An 11,528-nucleotide genomic window follows, 5' to 3' on the forward strand; every position below is an offset into this window, starting at 1 on the left:
GCGTGGTGTTCACTGACATCTCGTCATGACGTTGACTGGACCTGATGAGCTCAGTGCATATCTGGGATCAAACATATCAGCTGCATCGAAAACACATTATAATCATTTCAAGCTGGTTGCAAAATCAAATCAAAAACTGTTTATTAGATTATTACCAGAGTCTGAATTTTAAAGAAATGTAAAGACGGGTGTTTAACTTTCACGCTGTACTTCTTCAGATTAAGTTTAATGTCAAACACTCGGAAATTCTTAAATCCTGAGATTGACTTTTTGGGGACACTGTGTTTTTCTTTTTTTGTGTGACAGCTAATAAGTTATGTGACACATCACCCTACCGCGACAGGCTTCAAACATTGTGAAGCTTTTGCCTCTGTTTCTATTCTGATTCTTCACTCAAGCCTGTGCACACCTTTTCATCCGTCTCAGACTCCGTCCATTCACGCTGCAGAGAACAAGAACGGGACAAAAATCACAGGCCGAGCTTGAGCAGCAACAAAAGAAGATTGATTCGGGGGAAAAGACATTCCCCATTCGACTCAACAGACGTGGCTCTGTGTTGCCTGCTTGGATGCTCTTTCTCCCTTTGTGTCCCTTTGTCTCTTCCTCGCTCTTCTTCACTTTCACTTTGCCTCCCTACCTGCTGTTTTTAATGGCTGAGCGGAGGCAAGGGAAGAAAGAGAGAGTGAGTGAGACAGACAGGGAAGAAAAGAGGGATGAGGAGGAAGGGGACGGAGAGGGGAGAAAGAGAGAGAGAGCAAGAGAGCGGAGGGAAGGAGGGCTCCCATCTCCAGGCAAGGCTTTAATGAAGAGGCTTTGAAGTTTGCAGTGATTGAGCAGCGCCCGTGTCCTCTTCAAAAGGGACCAACATCTCTCTGAAGGCATGGCGTCGTTTCATCTCCCTTCCCGTTCTCCGTTGCTCCCTCTTGATTTGCCTCCCTTTGTCTTCATCAATTCCACGTGAGATCTTCACCTCCTCTCCACCACCCACCCCCCCCGTCTTTCACCAAACCCCCACTTCACCACCTGACTGTGATCAGGACATGGATCATGTGTCTACTTAACTAACCGTGGTGGTCCCATCCCATCAGGACTTTGAAGCCCATGACTACAGGACAGGGAATGGGATGATTGGAATGAAGAAGTGTGTGTGTGTGTGTGTGTGTGTGTGTGTGTGTGTGTGTGTGCATTGTCAGCGGTGATTGAATCTGTGTTTCGCCGCGTTCGCTAAAGGTACAAGTATCTACAGTACGCGTATCTAACACACACTCTCAGAAACGCCTGCCCCCAGCATTCAGGAGGAGATAGTGATTCCCCCTCCCATCATGCCCTGGCACTGACACCCTGCTGTTATCTCAACAAAGTTATCCATCAATCCCAAACCTCTGACGCTCTTCCTCTTCCTCCTCTTCTTCTTCCTTCAGGTCTTCCTCCTCGCTCGCTTCCTCCTTTGCGGTGGCTCTCTCCATTTACCCCTCCCCCAGCGAACTGATCCGTGCCCCACTCTGGTGGGCTCCTGCCATTTACAGACTCCTGCCCGAAGCCAGCTATTAAGGCCATGTGTTATCACAAGGAATGTATACTGTGCATTTGAACTGAGGGGAAGTGAACTTAAGGTTGCAGTGCTTGTGACGGTGTGAGGGAAACTATTATTATGATATCACCATAGCAGCCATGCACCCAAAAGACCATAATAAAGTTTTATTTTGCATGTTTCAGCCCAAGTAATATACTGTACTTCTTGGGCTTCACTCCTTACTACAATTAAGGAAATTCCTCATGGTCTTAACAGTTTGTAATTCAGGGAAAGAGCTTATTCCTGTTTCAACATCACATTATGCCTGTTTTGTCCTTATTGGCCAACAACAATGGCCAAACTCTCTAATTACTCTTGTGGCTCAATGGGATTTAGTTCCAGGTCCAAAAATCTTGCAAATCTTGGATGGTATCATAGCAGCATGTACATTTTGACGGTGGTTTCAATTCCACTCTGTGTATAAATATCGTGAAAAGTTGGTTTAGTTGTGTAAGCCAAGAGTTTCTGCCAACTGATTTCCACACCACCCCAGAATACCAAACCAGCCAATCCATCATCTTTATTGCTTATCCATTAAGGGTCGTGGGGGGGCTGGAGCCAATCCCAGCTGACATCGGGCGATGGGCGGGGTTTGAAAATTGAAAAGTTGTAGACACTGTATGATTGGTTAGTTGAGGAGACTAAACTTATGTATGATCCAGTAAATAACTTAAAGGTTCACATGTGGGGAGCTGTTGTGTTTTGTGTGTTTGTTGTGCACATGCTTGATGACGTATATGTGGATATTCCTAGAAAAGAGTTGTTGGCAGTGATAAGATGCTTGGAAACATGTAAACAAAAATGTCTTTCCAATTATTTTATGATGCTTGTTTGGCTTTTGGTGAGAAACATGTAAACATAATAATGTTGGATTCTGAGAAAGCTCCACAGGGAACCTTTAACTTTCACATCAAAGTTTGAATGGCCACCCACAGCTCTGCCACATGCAACTTTAAATATCATGGCTTGTTATGAATATTTTACAGCAGGACATCAATACAAATTAAAGACAGACAGATCTTTTTTGTTGATGACATTGTGTTGAACTGTCTTCACCCGTGCAGTCATGTGCTGTTGTGTTTGTCGGGGGCCGTGGCTGGCATGCGTGAATTTGAACTCTGGATTTCATGGGGGCGGACAGGAGGCCAGAGACGGTCAGTCAGCCACTGGCAGAGCTTAGTCTGTGTGATTACAGCCCCCTTCTCGTCCAGGTCCTGTTTTTGCGGCGTGGACAGCGAGAGATTAATGGGTTGAAAGGAAATATTAGCGCGGCGCTGCGGTCCGAGCCTCCTCCTCCCTGCCTCCGCCCGCTTGAACGTGCCGCCCTCACCCTTTCCTCCCCTCTCTTACTCGAAACCCTGCGTGCACTTGTCTCTCGGTTTGAAGGAGACCATCGAGGGACGTCTTATTCACACGTGCTCTCGACCTTGTTTTCAATGTGAGGCTAATCCTGCTGTTTGACATGGAATTTTGCACGAATAAAAAATTATATTTCAGATGAAAAACACCATATTGATGCACTTTTCTGTTTCATGTAATAATGACCCCACTGTGAGGTGTTTCTATGGGAGAGCTGTAATTTGTGTAAATGGTTTTTCATCACAGGTCAGTGGATAAATTGTAAAACCATTTGCACGGGGGAGAGAAAAGCCGATGCAAACATTAGGAGGATGCAAAATATTCTTTAAAGGCCTCCTCTGCTTCTGCTCGCTCTCCTCTCCGTCAGCTGCTCACCCAAGCGCTTGTCTGAGGTTTTGAGTCCCGCTGTGCAGCCTCATGCCTGGAGAACAACTTTGATTGTGAAACCATAAATGATTCACCGAGTCATATTTTTAGGCTGGAGTCATTTTGAATGATGTATCTATCAAGCGAGCTGTTCAGTATGTGTTGCATATTCGATTTGGCATGAAGATGTCAACCAGTGAGATTTTAACTTTGGGGCTTTTGAAATATTTACTCTACCGCCTTGGTTTGTGGCTTTCTGGTCCTTTTTGAAAGCAGAGGGGTTTAAACTGTAGAATTTGGATGAAAGAACATATTGTTGTGTATTGAACGCCGGCCCATGTTCATTTGTTTTTGTGCAGTCGTTGTGCTGCTCTCCAGGGGAGGGGGGGGATGTTTGGTACCGGTTGACAGTACGGGTAATTTAATTTGTGCATTATTGCCGCATGTGCAAGCACCAAAAATAGTTAAGCAATATCACTTTAATTTCACTGGCTGCACAGGCAGTTAACCGGCCAGGGGGCCGAGTTGCCTTGTTAGCTGCAGTACCGACTGCGAAAGGAACTCTGTATGTGCATCTGTAAACTCTGCTGTACGTGTTTTCATCTGAAATGAGTTTGTAACACATGGAAGAAATACAGAGTGTGCAGAATCTGCCAGTAGAAGCTAGTTAGCCTAGCTTCTAACTTTTCACATACAATACGACAGTTTAATATGTACATTTTGTGGGCGATACAATATTTATAGTCAAAAGTAACATCTCCAGACTTTGACCCTCACTTTCAGACTCTGTGGCCGTAACACTCGCCCATGCCTTCATCACCCCCCCGCCTGGACTATACTGCCCATGGACCCAACAAAGCCCTGGACAGGCTCCGGTATGTGCAGCACATCACCCCGACCCACATCCATCTTCACTGTCTCCCAGTTAAATCCGGGATCTTCTACAAACTCCTCCTGCTCACTTATAAATCCATCCAGAAATCTGCGATCCTTTGACCTGAGTCTGCTCATCCTCAACATCAGACTGCGGATTTTTGGAGATAGAGCTTTTAACCTGGCGCCCCTCTTTCTTATCCAAGCCTCTTGAAATAGATTTTTATCTATGCTTTAATTTTCCATGTATTTATTTCTACTTTTTTAACAAGTAGGCCAAAAATGTTTTTTGTCTTTGGACAAACAGCCAAATGGACATTTCATAGGACTCATGGACGAAGGTAAGACACCTTGAAAAAGACCTTTTGTCCAAAGCTCCACACAAAAGGACCCCATGATTGAACTGCTGTTTGTTTTCCCACCCAGTGCATCCAGTGTGTGTGCACTAACGTACCTGTCACCAGAGCTATGGACCACACTGAAGTCAGATGTCAAAGAGACGGCGTTCAGCCCAAACAACACAATTACCTGCTCCACACACATGCACACGCGCTCCCGACATGTGACGACCTGTGAGACGCAGTGACGCCGTCCAGTCATGTCTCCAGGGTGAATAGACGTTGGGAGTGAGGACAGAAAGGTTCATGATGCAGAAGAGGAGGTTAAGCTTCACACAGACTCTGGGAAAGGCAGGTGTTACATCTGACATCAGGTGAAACAGTCTTTTAAAGACACTTTGCAGCAGGGTGTCTGTGTCAGAGGGTTCATGTTCATGTCTGAGATGCGATTTGTGCAGGAGCAGAGAGCTGTGAAGGTTTTAGACTTTTTCTGTGTCGCGATTCTATCGCAATATAAATATCTCTTATATCTACGTGTCTCTCAAAACTGCAATTAGCATGTGGAAAACATGTGTTTTTGTTTACAGCATTTAAATTTTAACTTATTGTATTAATAGACGTTGGCCTTGTCATTTCCTTGTGTTGGATTTTTGGATTTTGTCTCGTTTCCCTCCACTTTGATTGTTTGACCCTGATGTGTTTCACCAGTGTTCAATTACCCCCCCCTATTTAGTCTCCTTCTTGCTTTGTCAGTTCAGTTCACACTTGTAGTTCCTGTTGTTTCGGGCTGATGAGTGTTTCCTGTCCTCTTTCCTAAGTTTTTAACACCTGAGTTTTCTGGTGTTTTGGATTCCTGAGGCCTCTGCTACCTGCCACCACGGTCTGTAATTAGTTGCACTTACCTGCATTTGGGTTCTGTACTTACAAAATATGGACGTCATCTACTGCGAACATTCCTGTGCTGTGTTTGGGAAATTGCAAACTGTAGACATTAATAACAAGAAGTTTTTTTTTTTTTAAACTGGGACTGGTTTTGAAAATCATGTTTTCACTTCGTTTCTAGTATTACTTTGCTTCCCTTGACAAGCTCAGCTGAACTTAACTTAACTGAAGTTTTGTCCGAAGGTTGCAATTGATAAGTGGCATCCATTCCATATAGGTGCCAATTCCTCTTCAGACTGTTTTGCCTGTGTAGTTGATATCATGTTGGGATGAGCATATTTCTGCATACACCACTTGAAGCACTGAACAAAAGTATAAACATGAAAAATCACCAAAAATACCAACGATGTTGTAAAAACAAGTCGTTTTCAGTCGCTCCCTCTTAAGACTCTCTTCTCCGAGTGGGAACGCAGCCAGTCATTATTCTCTGATTATTTCGTAAGTGTGCCTGAAGTTAAAATCCCTTTGGGGCATCTCTGAAGCCGAAACTGAAGACGGTTTGTTAGATGGATTTTTACGATCATCTTAAAGTCGTAAGATGCTTTCGGGAGATGGGGCTCTGTTCCAGACAAGAAGAGAGGAAGAAAAGATGACACAACACTCGGGAGCATCATCTGAAGACGCACACATTCTGCTACACGCACACACACACACGCCACGGCTGTTTGCCTGTTTTGACTCGCTGCTTTGCGATGCACTTATCACCTCCCAAACATCAAGAAGAATAAATATTTCCACCTCCTCGCGTTCAACTGAGACGTCTGATAATCCAGAGAGCCGAAGACGGTTTCTCCCCTCATTGGATTGTATCAGTCCAATGAGAGGAGAATGATTTCTGACGAGCAGCAGTCGTTTTATGCAGTGAAACATTTCATAAATCAGAGGACCGGGGGATTGACTGTGCTGCCGGTGTCTCTATCTCGCTTGTTATTCAGACATGTCACAGAGTTCACACAATCTTTATGGCATTTTCTCTGTGTTTCCAGGTACACAGCTTCTCTATTTATGATAATGGGTTTTCACCCGACGCCGGTGGTAACGACTGACTGTAAATCTCATCTGCACTGTGGGAAAGAGTGGGTGTTAAGAGTGCGAATAATCTTTTATTTCCCTACTTGAGTGGAAATATGAACACATTTTTCTTTCATTTCAGCGCAACATCAGATAATCTTCTAATGCTCGCTGCCTCCCACCGTTTCTCCTCCCCCCCCACCCGCGTTCGTCCTCTCACTTAGAGGTAAAATCAAGGCAGGATAACAGAGTGTGATACTCATCGCACGGATCTATATTAGGACGTTGTTCCAAGATGTCAGAGAAGATCACCGCTGCAGACACTTCAATATTCTTGTGATGTCTGCCGGTTATTGGTGGGAAATTGCGCGGCAGAGTTCACGATGTAAAAAAAAGGGCAAACAAATCCGAGAATCTCAGATTTGTTCTCGGAGCAGGTGAATCACAACATTAGTCATGATTTCTGTTCTCTGTGTGTCGGCTCTGTTTGGGGAAACACCTCCATTGATGGCTAGAAATAAACAAATGTCTCATTAGGCTGCGATACGATGATACCAGGAGCCTTCTGACCTGTCAGGACTGTTCTGATACCACAGTCTCACCAACATTCACACTGCTAGCTAACCGACTGTAAAGCCCGTTTCAGACTTGTCCTGCTGGCTACAGAGTTTACCCAGAATTCTCCTTTCCCACATGCCCAAATACCAATGTTTTTGTTAATCGGAGAGATCAACTAAAATGCTGCGTGATTAATCCTTTAGTGATTTCTCTGAATCTCTGTCTGAGATCTCTCCATGTTTTTTTGAGTCAGACAAACCGCAGCTCTGCAGAGCTTTTTCAGAACCATTTAGGTATTTTTTTTTTTTTTTTCAAGCCCACAACTTTAGTTTCGGTTCTCTCATCACTTTCGATGCGTCCGTCTGAGCTGCAGCAGGCGTTTGTTTCCAAAACCACTGAAACTCGCCGTGCTTTACAACCTGCTGAGCATCAGACAGCAGAGAGAGCAAAGTTAGTGATTGGCATCTGATCATAAAGCACTTTACAAGAATCGTGAATATTGTACCTCAAATTACCAGATGGACAGAAACCAGAGCTAATGTGACCCCACTTGTTTCCCTCTAGCAGGCAAATAAATCTGTTTCTGCAAGATTAAGCAGCAGTTTTGCCTCATTACAGTTGTTGCTGATCTTGAAAGTCTGCTTCGCTAACACGTGGAACTCAGGGCGATTTAATGAAGTGTTTTCCCCGTGTCTGAGACAAAGGATTTTCTGTTTTGCTGATTTCACGTCGCACGCTGCGTCTATTCTGAGCTGCACCTTTCTGTTGATTCCCCCAGAATGCTGCTTCGGGGCCTGCTTGTCGCAGATTACAGTTTGCTTTTCGTCAAACTATTGCTTAAGTGGTTGTGTTTGGACCTTGATTCCACCCTGCACTGCGGCACCAAATCACCACTCTCACCCCCGCCGCCCTCACACCCATCTAACTATACCCTTAGAGAAAATTGCGTTTCTTGCAAAAAGGGCACTTAGAGAAAACCACACCCTTGTAAAGTTCTGGTGGTTGCATGTGACTGCTTATAAAAACAGACAGTGGCCTATTAGCACTAAATTAGGCATTTACAGTGTTGGGGGGGGCGTTACGAAAAATGTTTATAGTGAGAGAAAGTCTGTAATAGAAGATCGAGCTGTTTGTACTGAAATTATCTTTGTTTTCACTCGACCAGTTGATGCAAATCTCTTATAACAAAAAGCCTGTCACATTAACACAGTATCAAACTGGGTCTACATGCATTCAAATTGTGATGATTCCACAGGTACAATATTAATACAAACTTATTTGTATTATGTTTGCTGACAAAGCTGCTTTTATTAATTATCATTTTATTTGTCTCTCAAGCAGAGATTGAAATGTCTTAACATCTTTTTAAATGAATTGGTGCAGATTCATCTCTTCTTGCTCTTGTGAATTTCTACTCTTTGCGTTTAATATCAAATGTGCAATCCTGTTACACTATATATATATATATATATATATTCTCACATTGCATATATTCTGTTAACACTGTATATATTATTTCTGCTGTATTTCCTTGTGTTTATATTTTGCTTGTTTACTTATTACCTTTCCTGATTACGAGGTTTTAAGTTTGTCAAATATTTAATGACATTCAGTGCTATTTAGAAAACATAAGGATGCTAATGTGCTAAACTATGATTGTAAACATGGTTAACTTTACTCCTCATTATGAGCCTTCATCGATCTGTGTGGTGCAATCAAAGAAAAGTTTCCTGGTAAATTTGTCGGTTCTTGATTAAACTCTGAACAGCTCATATTCATATTTCTTCTCTTGCTATGGAAATCTCTGATACTTTTGATCTCTTCAACCTGTTTCTTTGAAGGTTGTGACCCCCCTCCATGTTTGCAACCGTGCTCCTAAAACTTCAATCCGGCATTAATGCACAAGCAAACCAGCAGGAACACGTCTTGTTTCTTTAACAAATCAAAAGTATAGAGTGCATATTTATCATTTGACGCCATCTCTTTGTCGATCGTTATACCTGCTCTCTATTTTCCTTTTCCAGACTTTCCTATGAATTCAGACCAACTATCTGCGGCTCCCTGCTGAGAACCCGGCCTCACATTTACCGACACAAGTTGAGGAGCACGGTTCTATTGTTACCGGAGTGGGTGAACTGCCCAGGAAGCAGAAAGGCTCCTTTGTTTCTCCTCTAGACAAAAGAGGGTGGGTGCGCCATCACTTGAAACACTCCTTGTCTAGACTGCGCAGCCAAAAGACCCTAATAAAGCTCTCAGGTTTTGTATTACACCCAATCAACATACCGTGAGGGTGCACTTCAGACACACTTGTCAGGGAGCGGAGGATATAGGATGAGTTGTGTGTGCGTTTCTGTTTCTAATGTTAAAAAGGGAGATTCTTCTCCAGCGAATCCTCTTTCATCTGAGTTGTGTGCGTCAATGCTTCCTGTATAGAGGGAGATCACTATCTGAGGGAAGGTGCTGTCAGGTCTGTGCATGCACTGCGTCTGCTATACGGTGAATTCTGCAGCTGCATTCACTGGAGGAGATGTGTGATATTGGTTTGAGGAGGAGGAGGAGGAGGTGTCAGACTGTAACAGTGATCTGCACATCAAGTACTTCTGTGTTTTCAAATCGGGTAATTGAAGAGACTTTGAGCATGTATTTGAGAATCGTTGGCATTCATGACTGTTATACACATTATTCAAGATGAGCATACACTCCACACACTGATTTAGAAAGACACACTTAGCTTTGTGTGTGTGTGTGGCAGATTTCTGACGTGCTTTATGTCACACAGACATTTTCCAATGAGGACGGATCGCATTTCGACAAATGAAATCTGACATCAGTAGAAAGCTGTGTGGTTATTTTTATACTTCAAACTGCATAATGTTTAAAGTACCTTTTTTATCATCTTTTTACTTTTCTTGACTCTTTTCAGTTGATTTGACTTTTTACAGTCCTGCAATAATTCATCTAATACCCAATTCTTCTCATTCAAGAAAACATCTGTGTGCAACTGTTTCTTATGATCAAGTTTTAATGATATTAATCAGTGTTTGTATATTAATTACGTTTGCTGTTGAAACTTTGTTACTGCTACTCTTGGTTTTTAATCGTGTTTAAATCTTAACTGGACTAACCTGGTTCATTACAGGCTAATAATAATTGTTATAATCTCGAATGGATCTATGTGTTTGTGTTTTTGGCCGACAAGTTGAAAAATGGCAGCAGTTTGCTAACGACACTACTGCACTGAACAACACTGCAGTGTTAAATGTCAAGTTTTATTGTCGACTCCTGAAAATGAAAGAGCAAGTGCTTCACTTGTGTTTTTAACAAGGACCAAAGTGCATTGGAGATGCAGCCAAGACTGATCCCTGCTCATAGCTGCTGTTACAATGCAACTACACGACTATAAACTGTAGGATTCAGACAGAGGAGCAAGGTCATTTAGTTCAGAGTCGAGAGGAAATATCGCCAAGTGTTAGTGTGAGCTGCAGTAAATCAGGTCAACTGAGGGAAGTAGATGCAACAAAAGAACTTCATATCACGTCCCAACAGAACTTCTTCATTAAATACTTCAAAACTGTGAGTGTAGGTGGAGAGCGGAGCTTTTCTCCAACAGTCTCATGCAGTAGTAGAGATGCACACTTGTTGCCAAAAGGCTGCAGGCAGAGGTGTCGTGCTGACGGAGCGCACAGGAAAGACGCTGCGCCACTTTCTTCTCCCTGTGAGGAAATAGAATATTCATCATTTGCAAAAATCTTCTTAAGATCCAACTTATCACTTATGTAAAGCAAAGAGCCGAAAGAATAAATGGAACAGTCGAGGTTTGATTCATTCGTTGATTCATTTGTGAAAATATACGTAAAGTCAGTTTAACATTTGATTGTGTCGTCAGTTATAGTCGACTAAAGTGTCACCTGACCTTCAAAACAAGCCACAGCACATGGGTGCACCTCATAGGAGTTCCCCTTGGTACGGAACCGGTAGCTCTACACTTCTGGCTTCAGGTTTTCAGTTCCTCACCAAACTACTGAAACTAAAGTTCAGCACGATGGTGCGTTTTATTTGCTTATCAACAACATCTTTCATTTGCCTCCAGATTGAGTTATTACCTCTTTAGAATTTTCAACACTCACCTTGACCTGCTGCAGCTGAGAGCACAGCGCTTGTTATTACATTAGAATGAAATGGTGAAGCAGGGCACTGCTGAGAGGGAACACGTGTGCTCAGACATTTTAACTGGATAAATACAGGTTACAGGGACTTTTTCCTTTCCTGTCAGCACGCTGCCAATCCATTCCAGCTTTTAACCACCAGTGGTTTTCTCGTTTTAGTCGTTCACTACTGTATCTTAAACCTCTAGTGCATATATTCTGTGTGCTTTAAAATATTTCTGCACGGGACAGTGGAATTTAAAGGTCATGCATGATCTTCTTAAGTTTAAAGATAACGAATGTTAAAAGTTCCTTATTAAAATGTCCAGTTACTCCCCAATTGTATCCTATTTAACAGGGTCA

The sequence above is a fragment of the Hippoglossus stenolepis genome, chromosome 17 (genome assembly GCF_022539355.2).
Source record: "Hippoglossus stenolepis isolate QCI-W04-F060 chromosome 17, HSTE1.2, whole genome shotgun sequence".
Lineage (NCBI taxonomy): Eukaryota > Metazoa > Chordata > Actinopteri > Pleuronectiformes > Pleuronectidae > Hippoglossus > Hippoglossus stenolepis.